We start from the raw sequence: 17,549 nt of genomic DNA on the forward strand, positions 1-17,549 counted from the left end.
AGGACCTTCGTATTGTGAGGCAGACGCACTAACCCCTCTACCACCGTGAAGCCCTGTTTTACCTACTTCTAAATCACTAATCCTCACCTCCATAGAGACACATAAAGTATGTTTCTTACAAGTATCATCCCTGCAGGATGAGGAATAGCTAAACATGCTTGACTACACACCGTAGCTCACCGGCGTCAAAATGTAAACAAACGCCTTAGGTGGATCCACCCCTGACATCCACTGTGGAGGTAACAACTACCCTACATGGTCAAAATCATTTAAAACTACAATTCCCAGAATGCCAAGGTAAAATGGCCGCCAAATGACTGATTGAAGGCACCTGAAAAGGAAGGAGGTTCAGTCAGACTCATTTAAGCAAACAAGCTGCATGCAAGGAAGAACAACAAGCAGCCTCAACCGCAAAATCCACTCTACAAGTTTCTCCAAACACACCAATGGTCGGTGAATATGTTTCATTTGATGACGATCGCAATTTTTTGTTTGATATGCTTAACTTGTACCTGCAAGCTTGTTCATTTGCTTACTGAACTATCTTAAGTTGTTTGTTTAATCTGCTGGGTTCAAGTTGAATTACTACATTACACTTTGAGCATTGATTGCATGCTGTGGTTGACCAGTTTGAAGCACACGTAAAAGTTTTAAAGCTGAAGTTAAAATGTTAAATGGTTTTAAGCTTAAGTTAAAATGTTAAATGGTTTCAGCTAAAAGGTTTAAAGTCAAAACGTATGGTTTAATGTTTAAAGTTAAAACAATATGTAGAAAGTTTAGAACATTATTCAGAGGTTTAGAGACGTAATACAGTAAGATTTTTTTTGTTAAAGCCAATAATGCCTTTTTTTTTTTTTTTTTTTTCTTTGTCATGAAAAAGGGACGTCTGTGTCATGAAAAAGGGAGGTTTTTGTGGTTGGTGCACTAATTGTAAGTGTATATTGTGTTTTGTTTTTTGTTTTTCATTTTATTTTTATTGACATCCAGCATCAGACATTTCCATCCACTAAATCATATTCACATACATCACACAGCTGTTGTCTGCCCTAAATGTCAAAAGTATTTTTGTTTACCACCCACCCTCCCAAAAAAAACAAAAAAAAAACAGATAACACAAGGTAGTATCTACACATACATCAATTGAATCAGCAAAAAATAGATAATACATTAATAATAATGAACAGAAATAAAATAAATATATGCAGATACTTATATGTATACATGTAAAAAAAAATAAAAATAAAAAGATTACTCCCTATATGTGTATATATACATATTGTGTTTTTTTATGTTGATTTAATAAAAAAAAAAATATATTTTTTTTTTTTTCCTTTGTCATGAAAAAGGGACGTTTTTGTCATGAAAAAGGGAGGTTTTTGTGGTTGGTGCACTAATTGTAAGTGTATATTGTGTTTTTTATGTTGATTTAATTAATTTATTTTATTTTTTATTTTTTTAAACAAAAATGAATAAAACATTCTTCTGCGGCCCGGTACCAATCGGGGCACGGCCTGGTACCGTTTGGGGACCACTGGTTTAAAGGATACATTCATGTTTGACTCTTGCTCTAAGTTAAAACATTATGTAGAAAGTTTAAAATATTAATCAGAGCACTGCAAAAATTCAGTGTTCAAAAACAAGAAAAAAAAAATACAAAAAATAGGGGTATTTTACTTGACAAAATTAACTGCCAATAGAACAAGAAATTTGGCTTGTCAAGACTTTCCAAAACACGTAAAATTAGCTAACCTCAATGAACCCAAAAATACCTTAAAATAAGTATATTCTCAGGAATAACAACTGTACTACTATACGAGTATGTATTTTCTATTGTTTCATTTAAAATAAAACAGCAAAGTCCATCTGGCTGTCATCTGTTTTAATTTTGAGACACAATTGTGTCAAAGTCATGATTTTTTTTTTCATGCTTATATAAGGAAATTATTACTTCAAAACAGTAGTTTTATACTTGTGAGTGTTTGACACAGCTTTGCAACACTTTATATTCAAGTTTCAAGCATGTTTTACTCAACATAGGTCATCAAATCTCAGCAACAAGCTGTAATATCTTACTGAGATCATTTAGGACCAAAACCCTTAAAACAAGAAAAAAACTCAAATAAAATCTGCTTAGTGAGAAGAATGATCTTATCAGACAGAAAATAAGCAAATATCACCCTTATTTGAGATATTTAATCTTACTTAGATTTCAGTTTTTGCAGTGAGGTTTAAAAGCGTATTGTTTGAAAATACCTGTGCAATCACATTAACATCTGTTTCTGTGGTTTGACGGTTTCCAACCTGATGATTATTTCAACATCAACTGAAATTAAACCAACAATGCTTCATGTTGGAAAATAAAAAAGTTGATCATTTGGAAATTGTGAGTTGTCCATGGGTCCTTTTTTGGAGTAGAAGAGTGGAACTTAACATCCACTGTAATGATACCAAGTACAATAGGGGATCTCTGCGATACTTTGATCACGTCTATTTTTTGGCATCACATCTTTCGTTTTTTAAAATGTATATTTATAAACTCAGGAAACATGTCCCTGGACACATGACGACTGTGAATATGAACAATGTATGACCCTGTAACAACTTGGTATTTGATTTATACTCAAATTTGTGGTATCATCCAAAACTAATGTAAAGTATCAAACAACAGAAGAATAAGTGAACATGTTAAAGGAGAAAATAAGGAGATATGAACAAGTAAATTAATTAATTTTCTACCACTTGTCCTTAATGTTGACAAAATAATAGAATGTAAAATGACACAATATGTTACTGCTTATGTGAGCAGCTAAATTAGGAGCCTTTGTTTGTTTAGTTATCAATCAATCAATCAATGTTTACTTATATAGCCCTAAATCACTAGTGTCTCAAAGGGCTGCACAAACCACCACGACATCCTCGGTAGGCCCACATAAGGGCAAGGAAAACTCACACCCAGTGGGACATCGGTGATAATAATGATCCAGTGGGACGTCTGTGACAATAATGATTATGAGAACCTTAGAGAGGAGGAAAGCAATGGATGTCGAGCGGGTCTAACATGATACTGTGAAAGTTCAATCCACAATGGATCCAACACAGTCGCGAGAGTCCAGTCCAAAGCGGTTCCAACTCAGCAGCGAGAGTCCCGTTCACAGCGGAGCCAGCAGGAAACCATCCCAAGCGGAGGCGGATCAGCAGCGCAGAGATGTCGAGGCGGATCAGCAGCGCAGAGATGTCCCCAGCCGATACACAGCCGATACACAGGCAAGCAGTACATGGCCACCGGATCGGACCGGACCCCCTCCACAGGGGAGAGTGGGACATAGAAGAAAAAGAAAAGAAACAGCAGATCAACTGGTCTAAAAAGGGAGTCTATTTAAAGGCTACAGTATACAAATGAGTTTTAAGGTGAGACTTAAATGCTTCTACTGAGGTGGCATCTCGAACTGTTACCGGGAGGGCATTCCAGAGTACTGGAGCCCGAACGGAAAACGCTCTATAGCCCGCAGACTTTTTTTGGGCTTTGGGAATCACTAACAAGCCGGAATCCTTTGAACGCAGATTTCTTGCCGGGACATATGGTACAATACAATCGGCAAGATAGGATGGAGCTAGACCGTGTAGTATTTTATACGTAAGTAGTAAAACCTTAAAGTCACATCTTAAGTGCACAGGAAGCCAGTGCAGGTGAGCCAGTACAGGCGTAATGTGATCAAACTTTCTTGTTCTTGTCAAAAGTCTAGCAGCCGCATTTTGTACCAACTGTAATCTTTTAATGCTAGACATGGGGAGACCCGAAAATAATACGTTACAGTAGTCGAGGCGAGACGTAACAAACGCATGGATAATGATCTCATCGTCCTTAGTGGACAGAATGGAGCGAATTTTAGCGATATTACGGAGATGAAAGAAGGCCGTTTTAGTAACGCTTTTAATGTGTGCCTCAAAGGAGAGAGTTGGGTCGAAGATAATACCCAGATTCTTTACCGTGTCGCCTTGTTTAATTGTTTGGTTGTCAAATGTTAGAGTTGTATTATTAAATAGAGTTCGGTGTCTAGCAGGACCGATAATCAGCATTTCCGTTTTTTTGGCATTGAGTTGCAAAAAGTTAGCGGACATCCATTGTTTAATTTCATTAAGACACGCCTCCAGCTGACTACAATCCGGCGTGTTGGTCAGCTTTAGGGGCATGTAGAGTTGGGTGTCATCAGCATAACAGTGAAAGCTAACACCGTATTTGCGTATGATGTCACCTAGCGGCAGCATGTAGATGCTGAAGAGTGCAGGGCCAAGGACCGAACCCTGGGGAACTCCACACGTTACCTTAACGTAGTCCGAGGTCACATTGTTATGGGAGACACACTGCATCCTATCAGTAAGATAAGAGTTAAACCAAGACAGGGCTAAGTCTGACATACCAATTCGTGTTTTGATACGTTCTAATAAAATATTATGATCGACGGTATCGAAAGCAGCGCTAAGATCGAGGAGCAGCAACATAGATGACGCATCAGAATCCATCGTTAGCAATAGATCATTAGTCATTTTTGCGAGGGCTGTCTCCGTCGAGTGATTTGCCCTGAAACCGGATTGAAAGGTTTCACATAGATTGTTAGACGCTAAGTGTTCATTTAACTGCTCCGCAACAATTTTTTCGAGGATTTTTGAAATAAAGGGAAGGTGAGACACCGGTCGGTAGTTTACCATGAGGTCAGGATCGAGGTTAGGTCTTTTAAGAAGAGGATGAATAACCGCTTTTTTGAATGCTAGGGGAACAGTGCCCGAGGAAAGTGATAAGTTTATAATATTTAGCACTGATGGACCTAATAATACAAAGAGCTCCTTGATCAGTTTCCCAGGAAGAGGGTCAAGTAAACATGTTGTTTGTTTTATTCCATTTACACGTTGTAACAATTCCTCTAATGTTATTTCCTCAAAACGAGAGAAACTATTTTGGAGGGCAGTATCCGCCGTATATACAATCGTGTCAGTGTTAATAGAACCCCGTTGTAGCTGGGACGCATTGTCTTTAATCTCCTTTCTAATGACTTCAATTTTCTTACTAAAGAATTGCATAAAGTCATCAGCTGAGTGGGTGGAGCTACTGGAAGGAGTCCCTTGTTGGGTAAGCGATGCTACCGTACTAAACAAAAATTTAGGATCGTTTTTATTACGGTGGATGAGATTTGAGTAATAATTAGCTTTAGCTAAGGTAAGCATGCGTTTATAAGTTATTAAACCATCACTAAATGCTTGATGGTGCACCTCAAGTTTAGTCGTGCGCCATTTGCGTTCCAGCTTTCTGCATAATAATTTCTGAGCTCTAGTTTCTTCTGTAAACCACGGGGTGCGCTTTTTTGGAGCCTTTTTTAACTTTAGCGGTGCTATGTTATCAATGGTTTCGCGCAGGGCGTCGTTAAAGTTGTTAGTGAGGTTATCAATAGAGCCCACATACTTTGGGAATGGTGCCATTACCGAGGGCAGTAGGTCAGCAAGAGTTGTCGTTGTGGCCGTATTAATGTTGCGGCTGCTATAGCAGTTATTATTATTATTAGTTTGACGAACATGCGTCTGAACCTCGAATTTTATAAGGTAATGATCGGACAATACTTTAGTATACGGGAGTATCGTAACTTTGGAAGCGGTGATACCCCTGACAAGCACTAGGTCTATCGTATTACCGTTGCGATGCGTGGGTTCATTTATTATTTGTGTGAGACCACAGCTATCAATTATAGTCTGGAGCGCTACGCACGGTGGGTCCGATGGGTTATTCATATGGATATTAAAGTCCCCCATTATGATTATATTATCGGCGTGTGTCACTAGATCAGCAACGAACTCTGAGAATTCATTGATAAAGTCCGAACAGGGCCCTGGGGGGCGGTAGATAACAGCCAGGTGTAGAGGCAGCGGTGTGACAGACCTCATAGTAAGCACCTCAAACGATTTATATTTATTATTTATGTTAGGACTAAGGTTAAAGTTTTCGTTGTATATTAGTGCGACCCCCCCACCCCTTTTAAGTGGACGGGCAATATGCGCATGTGTAAAGTTAGGAGGACATGCCTCATTTAGCGCAAAAAAGTCGTTTGGTTTAAGCCAGGTTTCACTGAGACCGATGACGTTAAGATTGTTGTCTCTGATAATATCATTAACTAACAACGTTTTAGGAGACAATGATCTTATGTTTAAAAAACCTATATTATAGGTAGTGGGCTGTTTTAGGGAATTTTTGATCAAATTATCCGTAGTAGCAATATTAATAATGTTGTGTTTATTATGCCCAGTGCATTCAGTATAATTACGACCATATCTAGGAATTGATACGACGGGAATGATCCGATTGTTTGTTTGTTGCTTTGATAAACTGCACGCATCATGGTTAGCCACCTCAGTAACGGGGATTTTCCGATTGTTTGTTTGTTGCTTTGATAAACTGCACGCATCATAGTTAGCCACCTCAGTAAAACACATGTCCAACTCTGAAACACTCAAAGCAGAAAAAACTTGTTCTAATTTAACAGACTCCTTACCCAGACCAGTAGTCTCGCATTTTCCATCTAAATCCGTCTTCGGGATGGAGGAAAGTGGTGTTCTGTGGGGATTAGCCTTCTGCTTTGTTTTTAGCCCCGCTCGACATCCGCGTTTCCGATCACACCGCTGGCGTCTGCTCCGTAGACGGCCCCCGCTGCTACTAGACTCCGCTGCTTCACAGGCCGCTGGACGTAGCCGCCGACGAATCCCCATGCTAGTTAGCATGTTTAGCTAGTTACTACTAAAAGACAAGTTGTCTTGTATATTCACTATTTTATTTAAGGACAAACTTGCAATAAGAAACATATGTTTAATATACAGTAAGATTTTTTGTTAAAATAAAGCCAATAATGCCATTTTTTTTGTGGTCGCCTTAATTTAGAAAAGTACCAAAACACATTTTGGTACTAGTACCAAAATATTGGTATCGGGACCACACTAGTTTGACTATAGGAAAATAAAACATTAAATATCGAATCAAATCTCAGGCGTAGCACTCGTGGTATGACACGATATCTACCACAGTTTGAGACTCACTCATTTGCTTTGTTCAATTTATAGTAACATATTGTTGCCAATCTCACTTTTGCACTTTATTATCATTTAAACACACCGAGATTATAGTTTCCTAAACTGACTCGTATTAGAGCAGGGGTGTCACTCATTTTAGATCGGAGAAAAATCTACTCACAAGTAGGTCGGACTGGTAAAATCAGTGCACGATAACTTAAAAATAAAGACAACTTCAGGTTGTTTTCTTTGTTTAAAAATAGAACAAGTACTTGCTGAAAATGTACAAATCATATTGTTTTTTTTTTACACTTACCTGTTGCGGTTAATAGTATTCTATATTTATTCGTCATTATTTATACTTACTGAACACATGATGTGATAATGTTCATCAACTCATTGGTGTTCATTTTCAATCCATCTCTTATGTATGGCGGGGGCAGGAGACGACACCACGGCAGGAATCAGTTCAACAGGTTTATCTAACCTATTGATGAATGGGTGGGATGTGTACGCTACTCTAAGTAATAGGTGCAAAACGATGTGTAGAATTAACCATGTAAATGTTACCAGCGTTTGTTGTCTGTGGGTGTTGGATGTATCATTCATCAGACCAAAGGGGGCAAGGTAAGAAGGCAGTCTCTGGGCAAGCAAGCGGTCGGGGGCTGGAGAGAAGCAACGGTGTCCGTACCCAAGCAGGGGTCGAGGATTGAGGAAGGCACTCTGGAATCCGGAGGGAGTTGAGACACACAACTCGATCCCGGGAGAAGGGGTATGTCATCATCATCGGTGAACACTCGAAGCGAGTATGATAGTCCTCCTGTTGGTTTGTCTGGTCATTTGTGGGTCCTCGGGTGGCTGTAGAGGCCGATCCGTGATCCACAGACTCTATTGCAGTGGGGTCATATGTAGGTGATTGTCGTGGTGGTGGTAGTGGTCTGAGGAGCTGTTTTGGTAGTGGATATCTCCTTTCTTTGTTGCCTCTTGGTTTCCACGGCACGGTGGAGGTCCTTTTCTAATTGTGCATTGCCTTCATGGACCATCCTTCTCCTCAAAACCCTCTGGTGGGCAGCCTCCTCCCAGGTGTTGAGGTTGAAGCTGCATTTCCTCAGGTGGATTTTGAGGTGGGCTTCTCGGTGGCAGAGGGGTTAGTGCGTCTGCCTCACAATACGAAGGTCCTGCAGTCCTGGGTTCAATCCCAGGCTCGGGATCTTTCTGTGTGGAGTTTGCATTTTCTCCCCGTGAATGCGTGGGTTCCCTCCGAGTACTCCGGCTTCCTCCCACTTCCAAAGAAATGCACCTGGGGATAGGTTGATTGGCAACAATAAATTGGCCCTAGTGTGTGAATGTTGTCAGTCTATCTGTGTTGGCCCTGCGATGAGGTAGCGAATTGTCCAGGGTGTACTCCGCCTTCCGCCCGACTGTAGCTGAGATAGGCGCCAGCGCCCCCCACGACCCCAAAAGGGAATAAGCGGTAGAAAATGGATGGATGGATGGATGGATTTTGAGGTTATCTTTATACCGCTTCTTCTGCCCTCCTTGGGTGCGTCGTCCTTCCACCAGTTGTCCATACATTTGTTTCGGAAGGCGATTTTCAGGCATGCGTATTACATGGACTGTCCATCGAAGCTGGTGCCGGATGACAGTTATGGTGATGCTGGCCATGTTAGCTTCCTTCAGAACACTAATGTTGGTGCGCCTATCTTCCCAGCTGATCCTGAGGATCTTGCGCAGACATCGCTGATTGTACTGCTCCAGAGCATTCAGGTGTCTGCTGTAGGTGGTCTAGCTATCAGCCCCATAAAACAGAGTGGGCAGAACTACAGCTTGATAAACAGTAAGCTTGAGGTTGGTCTGGATGTCCTGATTCTCGAAAACTATTTTCCAGAGCTTAGCAAAAGCTGCGCTGGCACAACCTATGCGGTGGTGGATCTCTGCATCGATGACAGCTCTCGTTGAAAGAATACTGCCAAGATAAGTGAAATGATCCACATTTTCCAAGATGATGTTGTCTAAATAAATTGTGGGGGGTTGGGAAGGTGTCAGGGGCTGGTTGGTACAGGATCTGAGTTGTCTTTATGGATTTTGGATGTGTTGGATGTTTTATTCATCGGACCAAAGGGGGCAAGGTAAGAAGGCAGTCTGTGGGCAGGCAATAGGTAGGGAGTTGGAGAGAGGCAACAGTGTCTGTGTCCAAGCAGGGGTTGAAGATTGGGGAAGGCAGTCTGGAATCCAGAGGGAGTTGAGACACACAACTCGATCACGGTTGAAGGGGGATATGCTGCGGGAGACACAATAGACGTAAACACGGGAACAGGGTAGGGCACAGAGAGAGAGAAAATACAAGGGAAGGAAGCCAGAGAGTGAACCACGTTCCGGCAAAGGATCTTCGGGTCCGCTGGTCTCTATGCTCCCTGCTTTCATTAATCCCAGGTGTGCTGATTAGTGATTGCCTGCAGAGGTGCCGGCGCGTCCAGAGCGCGCAAGGTCGTGTCCTGGCGTGCTAACAGCGGAGGTGTGGACAGAGTTTGCCGCGGATCCATCAATCCATCTTCAACCACTTACCCGGAATCGGGTCGCGTGGAAAACAGCTCTAGCAGAGACCTTTCAATCAATGTTTACTTATATAGCCCTAAATCACGAGTGTCTCAAAAGGGCTCCACAAGCCACAACGACAACCTCGGCTCAGATCCCACATCAGGGCAAGAAAAATCTCAACCCTGTGGGATAACAATGAGAAACCTTGGAGGGCACCGGGCGACCAAGAGGAATAGTGAGAGTCCAGTCCATAGTGGGGCCAGCAGGAGATCATCTTGAGCGGAGACAGGTCAGCAGCGCAGAGACGTCCCCAACTGATGCACAGATGAGTGGTCCACCCTGGGTCCTGACTTTGGACAGCTAGCGTTTCATCTGTGGTCACCAAATCTGTGTGTGTTTCCCCCCCCCCCCCCCCCCCCCCCCGCCCCCCTCCACGAAAGAGAGCGGGGCAGAGCAGAAAAGAGACGGTAGATCAACTGGTCTAAAAGGGGGATCTTTTTAAAAACTACAGTGTACAAATGAGTTGATTTCACTCTCCAGAGCAACATTAGCAACTCCTGGGCAATCCCGAAGCATTCCCAGGACATATTCTAAGTAACAAAGACTTCATTTAGAGTTATTTGGTTAGGGTTAGGGCCAGGGTTAGAGGGTTAGGGTTATAAGGATATGCCGAATAAAGCAATAATAAGTACTTAATAATGACTAGTTAAGAGCCAATATGTTACTAATTTGCATGTTAACAACTAATTAATGGTGAATATGTTCCCCATACTAAAGTGTTACCATGTTGTTTTTACTGGTGCATAAAATGAACCATGCAAGAACATAAACTTGTTCAAACAACAAAACCAACACATTGCATAAACTCACAACAAATTACACACCTGCAAATCCGTCTGACTCCTGTTGTTGCCGTATCCGTAATACGCCGATAGGGAGAAGTTTTTATTTACACGATGAGTCGGGTGTGTCTTAACCTCCACCGAACCCCTGAGCCCGACTCACCGAACCCCTAGGGTTCCATCGATCCTGGGAGAAGTTTTTATTTACACGATGAGTCGGGTGTTTCTTAACCTCCACCGAACCCCTAGGGTTCCATCGATCCCGGAGAAGATTTTATTTACACGATGAGTCGGGTGTGTCTTGACCTCCACCAAACCCCTGAGCCCGACTCACCGAACCCCTAGGGTTCCATCGATCCTGGGAGAAGTTTTTATTTACACGATGAGTCGGGTGTTTCTTAACCTCCACCGAACCCCTAGGGTTCCATCGATCCCGGAGAAGTTTTTATTTACACGATGAGTCGGGTGTGTCTTGACCTCCACCAAACCCCTGAGCCCGACTCACCGAACCCCTAGGGTTCCATCGATCCTGGGAGAAGTTTTTATTTACACGATGAGTCGGGTGTTTCTTAACCTCCACCGAACCCCTAGGGTTCCATCGATCCCGGAGAAGTTTTTATTTACACGATGAGTCGGGTGTTTCTTAACCTCCACCGAACCCCTAGGGTTCCATCGATCCCGGAGAAGTTTTTATTTACACGATGAGTCGGGTGTGTCTTGACCTCCACCAAACCCCTGAGCCCGACTCACCAAACCCCTAGGGTTCCATCGATCCTGGGAGAAGTTTTCATTTACACGATGAGTTGGGTCAGTTTTAACCTTCACCGAACCCGTAGGGTTCCATCGATCCCGGAGAAGTTTTTATTTACACGATGAGTCGGGTGTGTCTTGACCTCCACCAAACCCCTGAGCCCGACTCACCGAACCCCTAGGGTTCCATCGATCCTGGGAGAAGTTTTTATTTACACGATGAGTCGGGTGTTTCTTAACCTCCACCGAACCCCTAAGGTTCCATCGATCCCGGAGAAGTTTTTATTTACACGATGAGTCGGGTGTGTCTTGACCTCCACCAAACCCCTGAGCCCGACTCACCGAACCCGTAGGGTTCCATCGATCCTGGGAGAAGTTTTTATTTAAACGATGAGTCGGGTGTGTCTTGACCTCCACCGAACCCCTGAGTCCGATTCACCAAACCCCTAGGGTTCCATCGTTCCTGGGAGTAGTTTTTATTTACACAATGAGTTGGGTCAGTTTTAACCTTCACCGAACCCGTAGGGTTCCATCGATCCCGGGAGAAGTTTTTATTTACACGATGAGTCGGGTGTGTCTTGACCTCCACCGAACCCCTGAGCCCGATTCACCGAACCCCTAGGGTTCCATCGATCCTGGGAGAAGTTTTTATTTACACGATGAGTCGGGTGTTTCTTAACCTCCACCGAACCCCTGAGCCCGACTCACCGAACCCCTAGGGTTCCATCGATCCTGGGAGAAGTTTTTATTTACACGATGAGTCGGGTGTGTCTTGACCTCCACCAAACCCCTGAGCCCGACTCACCGAACCCCTAGGGTTCCATCGATCCTGGGAGAAGTTTTCATTTACACGATGAGTTGGGTCAGTTTTAACCTTCACCGAACCCGTAGGGTTCCATCGATCCCGGGAGAAGTTTTTATTTACACGATGAGTCGGGTGTGTGTTGACCTCCACCAAACCCCTGAGCCCGACTCACCGAACACCTAGGGTTCCATCGATCCTGGGAGAAGTTTTTATTTACACGATGAGTCGGGTGTTTCTTAACCTCCACCGAACCCCTAGGGTTCCATCGATCCCGGAGAAGTTTTTATTTACACGATGAGTCGGGTGTGTCTTGACCTCCACCAAACCCCTGATCCCGACTCACCGAACCCCTAGGGTTCCATCGATCCTGGGAGAAGTTTTTATTTACACGATGAGTTGGGTTAGTTTTAACCTTCACCGAACCCGTAGGGTTCCATCGATCCTGGGTGAAGTTTTTATTTACACGATGAGTCGGGTGTGTCTTGACCTCCACTGAACCCCTGAGCCCGATTCACCAAACCCCTAGGGTTCCATCGTTCCTGGGAGAAGTTTTTATTTACACAATGAGTTGGGTCAGTTTTAACCTTCACCAAACCCGTAGGGTTCCATCGATCCCGGAGAAGTTTTTATTTACACGATGAGTCGGGTGTGTCTTGACCTCCACCGAACCCCTGAGCCCGATTCACCGAACCCCTAGGGTTCAATCGATCCTGGGAGAAGTTTTTATTTACACAATGAGTAGGGAGTGTCTTAACCTCTGCCGAACCCCTAGGGTTCCCTCGATCCCGGGATAAGTTTTTATTTACACGATGAGTCGGGTGTGTCTTGACCTCCACCGAACCCCTGAGCCCGATTCACCGAACCCCTAGGGTTCAATCGATCCTGGGAGAAGTTTTTATTTACACAATGAGTCGGGAGTGTCTTAACCTCTGCCGAACCCCTAGGGTTCCATCGATCCTGGGAGAAGTTTTTATTTACACGATGAGTCGGGTGTGTCATAACCTCCACTGAACCCCTAGGGTTCCATCGATCCCGGGAGAAGTTTTTATTTACACAATGAGTCGGGTGTGTCTTGACCTCCACCGAACCCCTAGGGTTCCATTGATCCCGGGAGAAGTTTTTATTTACACGATGAGTCGGGTGTGTTTTGACCTCCACCGAACCCCTGAGCCCGACTCACCGAACCCCTAGGGTTCCATTGATCCTGGGAGAAGTTTTTATTTACACGATGACTCGGGTGTGTCTTAACCTCCACCGAACCCCTAGGGTTCCATCGATCCCGGGAGAAGTTTTTATTTACACAATGAGTTGGGTGTGTTTTGACCTCCACCAAACCCCTGAGCCCGACTCAGCGAACCCCTAAGGTTCCATCGATCCCGGGAGAAGTTTTTATTTACACGATGAGTCGGGTGTGTCTTGACCTCCACCGAACCCCTGAGCCCGACTCACCGAACCCCTAGGGTTCCATCGATCCCGGGAGAAGTTTTTATTTACACGATGAGTCGGGAGTGTCTTAACCTCTGCCGAACCCCTAGGGTTCCCTCGATCCCGGGATAAGTTTTTATTTACACGATGAGTCGGGTGTGTCTTGACCTCCACCGAACCCCTGAGCCCGATTCACCGAACCCCTAGGGTTCCATCGATCCTGGGAGAAGTTTTTATTTACACGATGAGTCGGGAGTGTCTTAACCTGCGCCGAACCCCTAGGGTTCCCTCGATCCCGGGATAAGTTTTTATTTACACGATGAGTCGGGTGTGTCTTGAGCTCGACTCACCGAACCCCTGGGGTTCCATCGATCCTGGGAGAAGTTTTTATTTACACGATGAGTCGGGTGTGTCTTAACCTCCACTGAACCCCTAGGGTTCCATCGATCCCGGGAGAAGTTTTTATTTACACAATGAGTCGGGTGTGTCTTGACCTCCACCGAACCCCTAGGGTTCCATTGATCCCGGGAGAAGTTTTTATTTACACGATGAGTCGGGTGTGTTTTGACCTCCACCGAACCCCTGAGCCTGACTCACCGAACCCCTAGGGTTCCATTGATCCTGGGAGAAGTTTTTATTTACACGATGACTCGGGTGTGTCTTAACCTCCACCGAACCCCTAGGGTTCCATCGATCCCGGGAGAAGTTTTTATTTACACAATGAGTTGGGTGTGTTTTGACCTCCACCAAACCCCTGAGCCCGACTCACCGAACCCCTAAGGTTCCATCGATCCCGGGAGATGTTTTTATTTACACGATGAGTCGGGTGTGTCTTGACCTCCACCGAACCCCTGAGCCCGACTCACCGAACCCCTAGGGTTCCATCGATCCCGGGAGAAGTTTTTATTTACACGATGAGTCGGGTGTGTCTTGACCTCCACCGAACCCCTGAGCCCGATTCACCGAACCCCTAGGGTTCAATCGATCCTGGGAGAAGTTTTTATTTACACAATGAGTCGGGAGTGTCTTAACCTCTGCCGAACCCCTATGGTTCCCTCGATCCCGGGATAAGTTTTTATTTACACGATGAGTCGGGTGTGTCTTGACCTCCACCGAACCCCTGAGCCCGATTCACCGAACCCCTAGGGTTCCATCGATCCTGGGAGAAGTTTTTATTTACACGATGAGTCGGGAGTGTCTTAACCTCCGCCGAACCCCTAGGGTTCCCTCGATCCCGGGATAAGTTTTTATTTACACGATGAGTCGGGTGTGTCTTGAGCTCCACCGAACCCCTGAGCCCGACTCACCGAACCCCCTGGGGTTCCATCGATCCTGGGAGAAGTTTTTATTTACACGATGAGTCGGGTGTGTCTTAACCTCCACTGAACCCCTAGGGTTCCATCGATCCCGGGAGAAGTTTTTATTTACACGATGAGTCGGGTGTGTTTTGACCTCCACCGAACCCCTGAGCCCGACTCACCGAACCCCTAGGGTTCCATTGATCCTGGGAGAAGTTTTTATTTACACGATGACTCGGGTGTGTCTTAACCTCCACTGAACCCCTAGGGTTCCATCGATCCCGGGAGAAGTTTTTATTTACACAATGAGTTGGGTGTGTTTTGACCTCCACCAAACCCCTGAGCCCGACTCACCGAACCCCTAAGGTTCCATCGATCCCGGGAGAAGTTTTTATTTACACGATGAGTCGGATGTGTCTTGACCTCCACCGAACCCCTGAGCCCGACTCACCGAACCCCTAGGGTTCCATCGATCCCGGGAGAAGTTTTTATTTACACGATGAGTCGGGTGTGTTTTGACCTCCACCGAACCCCTGAGCCTGACTTACCGAACCCCTAGGGTTCCATCGATCCCGGGAGAAGTTTTTATTTACACGATGAGTCGTGTGTGTTTTGACCTCCACCGAACCCCTGAGCCCGACTCACTGAACCCCTAGGGTTCCATCGATCCTGGGAGAAGTTTTTATTTACACGATGAGTCGGGTGTGTCTTGACCTCCACCGAACCCCTAGGGTTCCATCGATCCCGGGAGAAGTTTTTATTTACACGATTACTCGGGTGTGTCTTGACCTCCACCGAACCCCTGAGCCTGACTCACCGAACCCCTAGGGTTCCATCAATCCCGGGAGAAGTTTTTATTTACACAATGAGTCGGGTGTGTCTTGACCTCCACCGAACCCCTAGGGTTCCATTGATCCCGGGAGAAGTTTTTATTTACACGATGAGTCGGGTGTGTTTTGACCTCCACCGAACCCCTGAACCCGACTCACCGAACCCCTAGGGTTCCATTGATCCTGGGAGAAGTTTTTATTTACACGATGACTCGGGTGTGTCTTAACCTCCACCGAACCCCTAGGGTTCCATCGATCCCGGGAGAAGTTTTTATTTACACAATGAGTCGGGTGTGTTTTGACCTCCACCAAACCCCTGAGCCCGACTCACCGAACCCCTAAGGTTCCCTCGATCCCGGGAGAAGTTTTTATTTACACGATGAGTCGGGTGTGTCTTGACCTCCACCGAACCCCTGAGCTTGACTCACCGAACCCCTAGGGTTCCATCGATCCCGGGAGAAGTTTTTATTTACACGATGAGTCGGGTGTGTCTTAACCCCCACCGAAACCCTAGGGTTCCATCGATCCCGGGAGAAGTTTTTATTTACACGATGAGTCGGGTGTGTCTTGACCCCCACCAAACCCCTGAGCCCGACTCACCGAACCCCTAAGGTTCCATCGATCCCGGGAGAAGTTTTTATTTACACGATGAGTCGTGTGTGGCTTAACCTCCACCGAATCCCTGAGCCCGACTCACCGAACCCCTAAGGTTCCATCGATCCCGGGAGAAGTTTATATTTACACGATGAGTCGGGTGTGTCTTGACCTCCACCGAACCCCTGAGCCCGACTCACCGAACCCCTAGGGTTCCATCGATCCCGGGAGAAGTTTTTATTTACATGATGAGTCGGGTGTGTCTTGACCTCCACTGAACCTCTGAGCCTGACTCACCGAACCCCTAGGGTTCCATCGATCCCGGGAGAAGTTTTTATCTACACGATGAGTCGGGTGTGTCTTGACCCCCACCGAACCCCTAGGGTTCCATCGATCCCGGGAGAAATTTTTATTTACACGATGAGTCGGGTGTGTCTTGACCTCCACCGAACCTCTGAGCCCGACTCACCGAACCCCTAAGGTTCCATCGATCCCGGGAGAAGTTTTTATTTACACAATGAGTCGGGTGTGTCTTAACCTTCACCGAACCCCTGAGCCCGACTCACCGAACCCCTAAAGTTCCATCGATCCCGGGTGAAGTTTATATTTACACGATGAGTCGGGTGTGTCTTGACCTCCACCGAACCCCTGAGCCCGACTCACCGAACCCCTAGGATTTCATCGATCCTGGGTGAAGTTTTGATTTACACGATGAGTCAGGTGTGTCTTGACCTTCACCGAACCCCTGAGCCCGACTCACCGAACCCTTAGGGTTCCATCGATCCCAGGTTAAGAACCACTAGTCCATATACTTGGCAAATTCACCCCGTGGGCCGCGTTAAACCTGTTCGCGGGCCTGATCCGGCACTCGGGCCGTACCTTTGACACCCCTGCATTAGAGCTTCCACTCCCTTGCTCGGTCCGTGCCATCGTTTTACCCAGCATATTGACACATGTTCCAAGTTTTCAGCGTAGTTTCCTTGTCGCGGCTCAATGAGTGTGACCTCCACTTCTTGTTCTGAAAAAGAGCTGCCACGGTCGCTCCAGCTGTGAGCGACCGCAGCCAGCGAGGCTACGACCGCCGCGATCAATGCGACCAATCCCCCCTGATTAGGTCGCGCATTAGTCCACTTGATCCCCCGACCCTCTCACACGGCCACCCTCGGAAATGACATCTTCAAAGAGTGTTTTGATGCAAACAGGTTCCTGGCGGTGGTGTGAGGCGGGCGCGCCTTGTAGATTCAACATCAAGGTGCATCTTTTTTTTTTTTTTTTTTTTTCCTGCGCCGTCATCACGCAGCGAAGAGCTCACATGATTAAAAGAAAGCAGTCTGCAAAGAGAAGGATGGTACAATTACATCTCAAGTAAGGCGAGATGCGTTTAATCCATCCTGATGATAAATCAGCCTCCCGCCGCCAG

General features: G+C 45.6%; 1 protein-coding gene across 1 annotated transcript in view; it reads left to right on the plus strand.

The window, feature by feature from the left end:
• The first annotated feature begins 351 nt into the window (after positions 1–351).
• Positions 352–17,549, plus strand: part of LOC133569380 (cadherin-7-like) — a 352,732-nt gene continuing 335,534 nt past the window's right edge. The window contains exon 1 of the mRNA XM_061921665.1: positions 352–449. The gene's annotated coding sequence lies outside the window, so the exon portion shown is untranslated. The remainder of the gene's footprint in view (positions 450–17,549) is intronic.

The sequence above is a fragment of the Nerophis ophidion genome, linkage group LG15, assembly GCF_033978795.1.
Source record: "Nerophis ophidion isolate RoL-2023_Sa linkage group LG15, RoL_Noph_v1.0, whole genome shotgun sequence".
NCBI lineage: Eukaryota > Metazoa > Chordata > Actinopteri > Syngnathiformes > Syngnathidae > Nerophis > Nerophis ophidion.